This window comes from Camelus ferus, chromosome 3, assembly GCF_009834535.1.
Source record: "Camelus ferus isolate YT-003-E chromosome 3, BCGSAC_Cfer_1.0, whole genome shotgun sequence".
NCBI lineage: Eukaryota > Metazoa > Chordata > Mammalia > Artiodactyla > Camelidae > Camelus > Camelus ferus.
In genome coordinates this window covers 84,413,558-84,425,244 of record NC_045698.1, presented here as the reverse complement: position 1 = coordinate 84,425,244, position 11,687 = coordinate 84,413,558, and the positions used below count along the sequence as shown (strand labels likewise).

Here is an 11,687-nt window from a genome sequence, read left to right as displayed (position 1 = left end):
TGCTCTCAAGCTCTAACCCTCAGAAATTCTGATTTAGCTGTTCCGGGAGTGGAGCCTGGGTGTTGGTAATTTTAAAGACTCCTCAAGCAATTTTAAAGTCTGGCCAGAGTTGAGAATTACTGTGCCAAATAAATATTCTGAGATGAGACAAATAAATAATTTGGGTTTTAAATGAAGAGAGCAACTGAGGCACATTCTATTCATAATTTCTGGTGATGGATAACTCGGAGCAGTGGCTTTACTCACAAGGTTTTCATTAGCAGAGAAAAATTGGTAACAGGAAAAGGCTCAGCCACTTTTTCACTGAAGTAGTGAAAAACATCATTCTGGGTTATTACCTTAAATAAATCCATTAAAATTATATCATAAGGAAAAAGTTTAAGCTATAATTGCAGCAATGAACTGGAGTAAAGACTGAATCAAGTAGACATAATCTTTCTTTTCTGACAAAATCATACAACAGTTCAACCTAAACTAGAGCTATTGTTTCAAAAAATACTCAAAAACGTCATCAATTTTCCCAAGAGTTTCTCTCACCCCTTGGTTCTGAAGTAATTCTCATATGAATCGTCTACTTACGTCCTCATCCATTTTTTGTTCTCTTTTTAAATTGTTCATTGGTCTAACTCTGCTGGGTCCTCACTTATCAATGGATTTACATGTGATTCAGGCAGTTCTCCAACATCAATTGTTCTGAATAAATGAATCCTTGCAATCAATTTGTTTTGTTATATGGATTGTATGTACATTACATTTTAGCATTGCATTTTTTTGCACTAAATTGTTGTAAGCATCCCAAAGCTGATTGATTAAAACATTAACCTGATGCGGTTTCATAAAGCCTCTTTTATAATGAGTCATGTCATCAGTGAGTATTTTTCTCTTACGACAGCTCACCTGTCCACCTGTGAGGACTTAGATGACAAGGGCGCCTGCTAACACACCACTTACTTGAGAGCATCAAGGTCATGATTAGTCATCCCCTAGACCATAATATACCAGAAAGTGAAAGCCAGGTTTACATATCTTCTTTTTTCCCCTTTAATGAACAAAGATGTCTTAACAAACATGAAGGAATAAACTTTATAAACAGTTGTTTCTATGTTTCACATTTCTTTAAGGAACATATAAAATACTTGGAAAATTAGAAAGTTTTCCATTTGTATACCAATTGTTAAAATATTTTGAATAAAAGGTATATGTCTCTCAGAATCTGAAATCATGGGGGAATCCCAGAAATTTGAGAAAAATATAATATAATCACTACTTGGAGCATTTTTTACTTACTGAAAACCACTTTTAAGAGATAAAAACAAAACGTATATAATTTACTTTGCTCATAATACGCTTGGTTATGTTGAATAGTCAAAGGCTGAGCAAAAAGGGGAAATAGAAAGGGAAACACTTATATTTTTATATCAAAAATGGCATTAGAGGAAAAATCAGGACGAATGTTTCCCAAATTCATTTTTTTCTTCCCTCAAAGAACTTCACAGTTCTATTTTGGATGAAAAAGAGTAAGATACTTCTTTTCATGATATTCTACAAGTAAGACACAAGTAGAACTGTTTGAACAAAGTGCTCATTCCAAGATGTCATATTGAATGCGTTTAGTTAAAAATGTAAAGTATTTCTAGAAATTGAGAACTTAATCAGAAGGGAGACAAAGGAAAATGAGTATTTAATTTTTTTTTTCAAATTGGGGATATCTATCCATATGTGAAAGAACCAAGGACTTTCAGCTTACCTGGAGAAACAACATATTCTTATATGGCTAGGCTTATATTTTAGCATGCTCTACACATGTGCACACACACACATACACAAACACACACTTTTGTTATCTTTGCAGTCTGGCCCCTAGCACAGAAGCCTGTCAAGAGACAAAAAAGAAGTCACTCCCTAAAGCACTCCTACAACCAAAGAAAGCAGAGCTGGTGAGCAGATGTTCTTTGTGGTAAAGATGCTATGATGACCACTTTTTATCCCAGCTAGCTTTGAAAAGCATTTCTCACACAGACCTTCCAGAAAACTGGAATATATTACGGATGACAAAGAATTCATAGTCTATCTTTTCAAATAATTTGTGGATAAAATGAAGAAACTTAAATAACACTGGCTTTTTGAAGGTTCTACTGAAGTATATGTTTTTTGCTTCAACTGCATTAAAACATTCAGTTATCTCTAATCTAATGATAAAATTAGCTCACTCACATCTGGGAATCATTCCTGCAAAGCTTACTTCAAGCTTTGTTCTAATTATTTGATAATATTGTTAATGTGATTTTTAAAAAACTCCACACAATCCATTGACAAACTGCTTTCATTATATCCATATCATTAGTGTCTCTTAACAGCCCCACAGTTCATATATTTCAGTAGTCAATATTATTACTTTCTTTGTGGCTACGAAAAGGTTTTAGAATTTACTTCTTAGCTTTATGCCACTATGGACTGGACATGTCAAAAACAGAACCAAACAGAACATTTCAACCCCACTTTCACTGACCCAAATTCCAGGAAGTTATCGGATAAGCAGATAAAAATGTGAAAGTCCTATTATTCAGTGACCAGAAGGAAGATGTGTCCACTAATTCAGCTGTCTTGGAGATTATCTCTAATATTTTTACAGCGCTAAAACTCTATCAGTCCATGAATTCATGCTTTGTAGGGGACAGAATACAGTTGAGTTCATTGGTCAAACTGCCTTCTACTTGAAAGAAGAGAAAAGAGGAAGCTTTATTTTGACTTTGGAAAAATCATCAGCTATTTGAGACAAATCCTATTCCCTCATCTTTAACACTGGGATCCTACTTTTAATCTCTTCTATTGATGTTAATGTACTTAGAAAACATAAAGCCACATAGGGCAAATTTTGGGATACATTATGGGAAAAATGAAACATTTTTCAGTTTTAAAAAAGTCTTTGAGAGGATGAATTCTTAAGAACTACAAAAATGCAACTACACCATATAGTGTAAGCCATTCTGTTGGATGTCTGAAAGTCACAGGAACATGAATTTCTTGAATCTCTAACACTTCCAGAAAGATCTCTAACTGTGGGGTGCAGTGGAACACCTCAGGGAAGAAAATCACTAGAGGGCATGTCCTCCTGGGGGCAGAGCCAGATTGCATCCATCTCTGTATCCCCCATATCACCTAGTATGTTTTGCATGTAATGGAAACTCAATATGGCTATCGCTCAAACATATTCCTAAAATGTTCTGCCATCAGACAGAATTTCAGGGAATGGCAGCCCTGTACTCTTCTCCTTCTTTTTCTGTTCCCTGTCACCTCCACTCATCCCATTATCATTATAAAACTATATCAAAAACCTCGACTCCAGATGTTGAGCAATGTTATAACCTACGAAGGATAAGATATGGTCATGGCATACCACAAATGGAGGGTGGGAATAACACTGGACAGAGTATCAGAGAACGTTTTCAGGCGAGGATCTATCACTAGTACACCATGTAAGACTGGATGAGTCAACCCCTCTCCAAGTCCCAGCAAATAAAGAAATAGGATAGGCCATTCACCTTGGTTCTTCCACTTCCGTAACTAATTTAGGATAAACAATGCCCAATCCATAGCACAAGGGCTGCCTCGGACTCTTCAGGACTTTACAGACATCTCAGGAAGCAGGTATGAGGAAATGGAAAAAAAAAATCCAGTATTCTTATTAATTATATTGATCCTATGTTTAAAAGTAAGAAACATTAGGTTCCTTGAAAGAGCTAAATAGGCATTATAATTAAGAAACACAGGAGGGCACTCTAATCAACCAACAACAATGCATTGGATACGAACATTTTTTGAAAGATAAATTGTCACAGCCTTTTTGTGACAATACTAGTGAATTCTGGCCATCTTCTCATGGCCAGGTCAGTCATTCTTGTCTCATAAAATTTCAAGTGGTGCTCAGTACACAGCCTGAAGGGGCTACATTCTTCACCTTGCCTGGTACACATGTCCATAATTCTTCAAGACAAAAACACATTTGGTGGAATGTGTATCTTGACTATTTGCTAAGCTGACAGTACTTTATCCTATTCATTTCTGGGTCTTACAACTAAGCCAAGGATTTTGTGTTCCATCTTTATGATGAAATGCAGATTTCCTATTAAAGGCAACTACTTCAATTCAAAAAATGGATGTAATGGTACTTAAAAACATTTGCAACTGGTTAAATTGAGGGAGCTGAAAAAAGTAAGTAGAAAACAAAAAATTTTTGAAAATATAGAATAAAAATTTTAAACTCAGTGGATAAATTATCTGCTTTAAATTCCAAACTTCAGTTGTTAGATCTCAAACTACAAAACAAGCATTTCAAAGAATACTGAACTTCTTCTGTACCTTCCCGTGAAACACCTAATGGTAGCCTTTTGCTTACTGACACATTTTCAATGGTTGCTTGTACAATAAATGTTGGTATTTTCTAACTGTTTTCTCACTTCATGTATCATCTGGGCTTTCTCTCCTCATTTCCTTACAGCTCAAAGCTTTCTCTTATCTGAAACCATTGTTTGTTCGACATGAAAAATATACTCTGGTACCACTAATTCCATCAAATGAGGGGAAAAACCTAAACCTCAATTATGAAACAATTAATTATAAAACCACTTGGTAGTATTATTATACTAGAAGCTGTACTACTTCCTCATTGAAAATTCTCTCAACTTATCTTAAGGTATATTTGTGATCATTAATATCCTCACTTTACCTTTTCAAAGCAACTGTCTCTAAATAATTGACTCATTTAGTCAACAATTGTTCATGGATTGCAAGTTATGTGCCAGGCATTGATCAGTGCTCTGCAGTTATGGTAATGAATAAAATCTCCTGCTCTCATGTAGCTAATATTTTGATGGGGGAGAAAGATAACAGACAATTAAACACATAATAACTTCAGGTGAGACAGGTCCTAGGAAGATAAACAGAACAGGAGAGGATGACAGTTACAGGGTTCTGCCATTTTTGAAGAGGGGTTATGGAGAGCCTGGTAAGATAATGCTTCAGTAAAGGTGTCTGAAAAGGAAAAAAAGGGACCCATCCTGGCCTTAGACCTTAGCCTCACCATAGCTTGGTCATCATCAGAGCTGATATTTTGATCCCTCTGAAACTATGGTTTCTTATCCAGAGAAGCACAGAGCAATGCTTCTCAACCTGGGATGATTCTGCTTTAGAGGATACTGGGCAATGCCTGGACATTTCTGTCACAACTGGGAGGAGGTTGCTGCCCACACGCAGTCAGTAGAGGCCAGAGATGCTGCTAAATATCCTACAGTGCACAGGGACAGCCCCACAACAACAAAGGATCTGGCCCCAAATGTCAGTAGAACCAGGGATGAGAAAACCCTGCCATAGAGGATGAAGCAAGCTTGGCCTTTCCCAAACCCTTAATACCTACCTAAGAGAAGACAAATACCAGTACACCATTTTTAAAGAATATCTATGCGGAGCTTACTTACAAAACTTAGTGATTCATTAGAGCAAAACATAATTACTAATATTTTATTATTTCAGTTTAGGTATGTTCCTTCATACAAAAGCCATCTGTTCTTTCAAATATCCTACAATTAAATTTGTACTACCTTCAACAGTCTCCAGTTTAAATTATTGCATTTTAAAAAATGTGTACCTAATATAATATGTCTCCACTTGAATGAAAGATTTCAGACAGTACTGATTGTTAGATGTGAGATGGTGAGACAAAGCGGGAACATGAGAAAACTACTTGGCCGGCAGGAGTTTAGCTCCATAAATGAATATTTAGCCACCCACAATTAAGAGGCAAGCCGAAAATAATACTTTGTTGATTCAGTTTCACAGCTAAGTACCTAAGTAGGTTTCAGCATTAAAATGTTCAATTATTGTTGTGTCACTGGAAAATCTGGCTGGTATGAAGGACATACAATGTTCATAATGAACATATTTATTAAAACTGTTCTAAGATGCCATCTGTCATGGCATTTCTTCCAATGCAAGTGTAATCACAAGTTTAAGAGGAAAAGAAGAAAAAGACATTCTATTTTGTTTCTTACTTAAGGCAAATACAGTGATAGAGTTTCACATATCAATTGCAAAAATCCCCTGTACATCTATGTTAAGATAAGATATATCTCTGATAAGAACAATATATCTTAAACATTCCGCCACTGGAAAAAGAGCACTGCCTGCTTATCACACCATCACCAGGAAAACAAGTGACAAAAGAAGAGGCTACCACTATGGAATGCATTATACACAGTGTTGAGGGAAGGAGACAGTTGAGGGGACCCAAGGCTGTGTTAAGGGCATGGGCTTTGGGGCCAGAGTTGAGTCCCTTCACCACCATTAACCTGAAAAATAACCATGGCAAGTTCCTTAACCTCTCTATAAGCTCCAGTTTCTTCATCTGTCAATTGGGGATCATGGTCATCAAAGATCCCCCCAGGAATGACATCAGGATTAAGTGCGACAGTGACTGAGAGTATGTGCACTTCTCCAGGGACTCCATAAGTATTCAATAATGACTGATGGCCTTAGTGATGTAACAAGCTGCATCTGGACTGAAATGAGCCTGCCTTTGTAAGCACCCAAATCCATATCCAATGACCTGAATCATAGTGAGAGATGCCAGACCTTTGCTTGCTGGAGGCCCCTTGGACACTTGCAACGATCATTCCCATGGACATTACTTGAGGACCTGTGCATTAGGACCAGTGACTTCCACTGCGGGAGGGGCACAGAGTAGCGCTGGTTCCATTTTTCCACTCACCAAACCACTCAGCTCAGTCTTCTCTACCCTTGGACCTAAAACTTGGATAACAAGACACTAGTTGATCAGCCACTGAGGAGAGGAGCAGAACAGGGGAAAAGGAGAAACTAAAAAACTATAACTTGGGGTGTATTAACATCAATGGCTGGCAGTCAAAATCCTGATTATCATGAGAACATGCAGCTGATGGGCAAACACAGCTAACATGCAAAACACATCATGTGTCACCATCCACGGAAATGTTGAGTTCCACGCTCCTAGAGAAAGAGGTGGTGAGAAGACAAAAAGTATATTTCATTTAATTTGCTAGAGGAACTTTCTTAAAGTTTATTTATATTCCTTTAACTTTTGATTCTATGACATAATTAAGAAGTGAATTTATGAGAGACAAAGGATTTTAGAAACAGCCAAATTCAGGATGGGCTATTGTTTATTTTATGTGCTGGCTATTCCCACTATACCCCAGGTATCTCCTCTCCAGCATTTCCCAGATGCTAGGGGTGGATTTCGAATGATGGCACCTGCCCCAAAACAATGGCATTTTCTACAGAACCCTAAGAGACAAAGGCTCTTACTGCCCTTCTGAGAAGGTACAAGATGGACCAAAGTTTTAAACAGTGATAAGAGGCATAGACAATCCTACACTTTTCCAAATAAAAGTCTTAAAAAACCTGGAGGTTCACTGCACTCGCCTGACTTTAGGCTGAGTTCACTTAAAATGTGGAATTGGGTGAACTTCCAAAAAATTAATAACTCCGAGTCTTTACATGGTTTGTCTTTTTAATACACTGAAAAGCAGACAGCGTTACCGAGCTGGGAATAGATGGTTCCTACGGTTCAGGTACCGTAAAACTATATGGAGTTCACATTCCTAGGTATCATGTTGATTTTTACATTTCAGAGTACGCAGGACCAGTTTTTACGTATTAGCTAGAAAATGCTGATGGCTACAGTAGCCAATTCATTTACTGACCACAGTGCATTTCCCTGACGACTGAAAACAACTTCAGTTTCAAAACCTTCCTTGAGGCCAGGGAACTGAGACTGCTCCACCTGATAGTCTGTATACTTCTCTTTCAACACTTTAAAAATGCACCCTGTCAGTTTTAAGAGAGACAAGGTGCTGATTATCCTCATTGGTTAGCCAAGACATAAAGTAGAAATTTCTGGCACTAGAGATTCTAACTTTAAACATTCCTTCCTTAGGGGAGAGTAGGCTCCTGGGTTGAAAGAAAGGGAGGGGTTTCAGCCCCAAAACGCATTAAAAAACATTTTTCTTCCCTTGTAGTCCATGATGGCTTGATTCAATTTATGAATGCCTAATCTCTATTTAAGCTTACATCCTAAGGTACTAAAGCTAATTTATGAAAGCTCTCATGTAAGCAGCCTGAAAATCAGCTTAATAAACAGGTATTACTCACCATCAGCAAGTGCCTAATAAATTTGTCTAGACACAGGTGACGAGGTAGTAAAATTTACTCCGAAATTTCCATAGACTTGTAGGATCATGTGGTTCTTCTGAATAATGAAATATAAGTGTTCGCATATTTTAATAAAAAAGGATCCTTGAAATGATTGTTTACGTTTGTAGCATAAAGTAACAGTAAATATTGAGGACATTATGCACAAGTGACAAAATAGAATACTTTGAGGTCAGATCAACTTTCTAAATTACTTTCATAGCTGCTGTAAATAGTTTGAAAAACATGCCTTTGCTTCAAGGTGTCAACACTTCAAATCAACGATCTTTTACTCTGTGATTCTTAGCATTTATTGATGAAGGAGAGGAACAGAAGCTTTCCTCATGAGGGAAGGGAGAGGTCCGGGGTGGAAGACACTGCGATGTTTTGTCTCTCCCTTCCACTTACTCCCATTCTCACCCCCCACCCCTGCACTTAATTCTTACCAGGTCTCTTAGTCCATATGAGGGGAAAACATGACGGTTCTCTGTATTCACATGTACAGCAAGGGAACCGCACTACAGAGTACTATTTACATTTGGCTCCTCAGTATTTAAAATAACTCAGCTGCAGCTCGACCCCTCCTCATCCATCACACATTCGAGAAGCACAGCAGAATTCCCATGTTCTCCACCGAGCACCCAGAACGAAACTCAACACATGGAAAAAACCACCTCAGGTGCAACCGGGAAAAGAACCTCCCCACGGTTTTCAACTTGAAGTAGGCTTCGTACAGTCACTTTTTCTGAACCTCTTGTAAGGGCAATTTATGAGCTCCTGATTACTATAACATATTGCGCTCTTAAAAAGGAAAAGGTAATAGGAGTTTGGCTCCTGGCTGGCATTCCATTTTTTATAGATTATTATATTGTCTTCAAGCTGGCTTGAGTCTGAAATGAATATAATTAACCTCCTGCTCAGATACACGTATCTATTTTCCATTCTCATTCATCTTTCCTCTCTGCCCCTGCAGACAGACTTGGAAAGGAAAGAAATCTGTGTTCAGTGGTCTAACATTCACTGTTAGTTCCCAGACTTCTGTTCTAGAAGCCAGGATCAGTCGAATGTGAAAACAACTTGAGAAATCGCAAGAGGCCCTTCACAGCCGACCAGCTTGCTTTCCATAAATAGCACCCACATTTTCTGTTAAAAATGTTACCAAAACATATCAAGGATATCAGACAGACAAATGATCAGATAAAAACTGGCCACAGAGGCTTAAATCAGGACAGGAAATCTCATGCTGAGATATAAATGGGAAAGAGGAAATTGGGTATTCAATTTTGGACCAATCAATAAAAGACAATATCCCAAATGAAACAGGATTCCAACTTCCCGCCCCTCTTTTTTGGCTTTAAAAAAAGTACATCTATGTGGCTTAAACTAGAAAACTGGAGGGTCACTATATTTTTCACACTTGAAGAAGAACCTTCAAATCTATCCAAAGTTGGTTCTGATTCTCTTTTGAAGATTCTATTAAGATAGTTTCCTTGGCAAACTGTGCTGGCATTCCATGCATGTGAAAGGGCAGACAACCCAGGACTCCAGTTTTCCATGACTTAGATGGGAATGTGAACACTGGAGGCCTCTGGGCCACATGTAGCCCACATCAGGGATTGATTTGGCCAACTCAGTGTTCTAAAAATAAGGAATTTTACAAAAACACCCATATTTTTGTCTTCTCTTGAAATTCAGATGTGGAGAAACTGGCACTACCTTCCCAAATAATCACAAACCCAGCTGCCTCCTGCAGACCAGGCCAACACCACTCAATATGCCAGTTTCCACCACTCCCCTCTGTGTAATGCCCAAATCCCCCCCGCCCCCAGTATCCAAGTACTTCCTGCCTTTGTACACATATGACTTTAGGATCCTTACCCTAGAAGCAGAGGTGTGCATGAATCCTTCTGTAAATTCTTATGTTTAGCCCATAAAGAGGTTTTAGGAAATGAACATTCCCTTAAAGACTTAGGCCAAGAGACTCAAATGACACATGAAACCCCATTCAAATACTATGGGGATCTAAAGTAACAGTGAAACCTGAAAGTCTTCATTAAATCTTTGTACATTATATATGAATTCTCAAGATATTGTATTACTATTTGATTTCTAACTTCACTGTAGGAAAAAAAGAGAACTCAAAGGCATCTTTAATTTGGTGCTCATTCATAAACTTTTATAAATTGTCAGTGTCAGCATAACTCAGTACATGTATATACAGATGTAAAACAGTATTACTATAGCACTGTGACTGTTTTAACACCCAGAACAATAAAAAATGATAATAAATTCTTAGTTGGCCTTGAGTTTCAGCACTAGTAGTGGTAATTCAGTTTACAGATGTTTAGATTAATACTGATAAATTGTGAATGTGTATTTTTAAGCTGACTGATCTGTGGTTGTTAATGAACACACATGCATGTGTTCACGATGTGTTCAAATCTCTACACATCTATACACCAACATTCTTCTTTTCTGCATTTCAAAAAGCAAACATATTGTCATCTGTTTTCAATATTAAAGTCCCAAATAATTTATAATGCAGAGTCACATAATATATATGGAACACTGTATCAATCATGCAGAAATATCTGTTCCATCCAACTGTTTCTGAAATCCTCCATTAAATTAAGATTGGAGCCGAAACCAAAGACAGATGAATAAAGTAATAGTTGCTTGAGAAAAGACATAAAATACTTCACATTGAGACTGTCATTTACTTCATTCTATCAAAGAATATATGTGACTGAAAATATTACAATGACTCTCCTTATTCCTTATTTTCCTGTAGAGGATGAAATATGACATGAAAAGCCGACACAAGCAGTACCCTATTAAAATAAGCAAGGTAACAAGAGAATCTTGCCTACTTCAACCGTGCTGTCAAGAACAAACCAGAGAAAGCCCACTGTCATGGAGCAATGGAAGCATTGTGTTATTTGTAACCTGATTCAACTATGGGGATCAGTCAACCATATTTCCTCCAAATACAGAACACGGTGTAAAGGAACATAGGCCAGACATCTAATCAAATGAGAAGCCCACAGGAAGTTATTCTAATTTAAATGAGGTTTAAATTCATTTCAAAAGTCACACACTTCAAGTGTACACATTTATATTTTTCCTAGTGGCCCCCTCAAATGATTTCTTTCTACTAGTTTCAGAATCTCCTCATCATAAATGAAATGATTAGAATGTAGGGTCATTTAAAGGTTGGTTTGTTTCTGTACTTCCTATACACACACACACTCGCTTCTCTTTCCTCACATGAATCCCACCAAAGGGGGAATCAAGCATGGGATTTGGAATCAGTACACCCAGCTTCACCTGTGACTCCTGCCCCATTTTAGCATTGTGGATTTCCTTCATCAGCTAACACATCTCCTAATAGGGCAGAAACCATCCCAGAAGGGACCCATTTTCACAGGCTGCTGGGCCACTGTCATCAGCACTACAATCCTGGT

At 37.7% G+C, this 11,687-nt stretch overlaps 1 protein-coding gene across 6 annotated transcripts in view; it reads right to left on the bottom strand.

Moving 5' to 3' along the window:
* The window catches only part of SNCAIP (synuclein alpha interacting protein), a 142,674-nt gene that overhangs the window by 106,685 nt on the left and 24,302 nt on the right, over window positions 1-11,687 (bottom strand). The gene's annotated exons all lie outside the window — the stretch shown is intronic.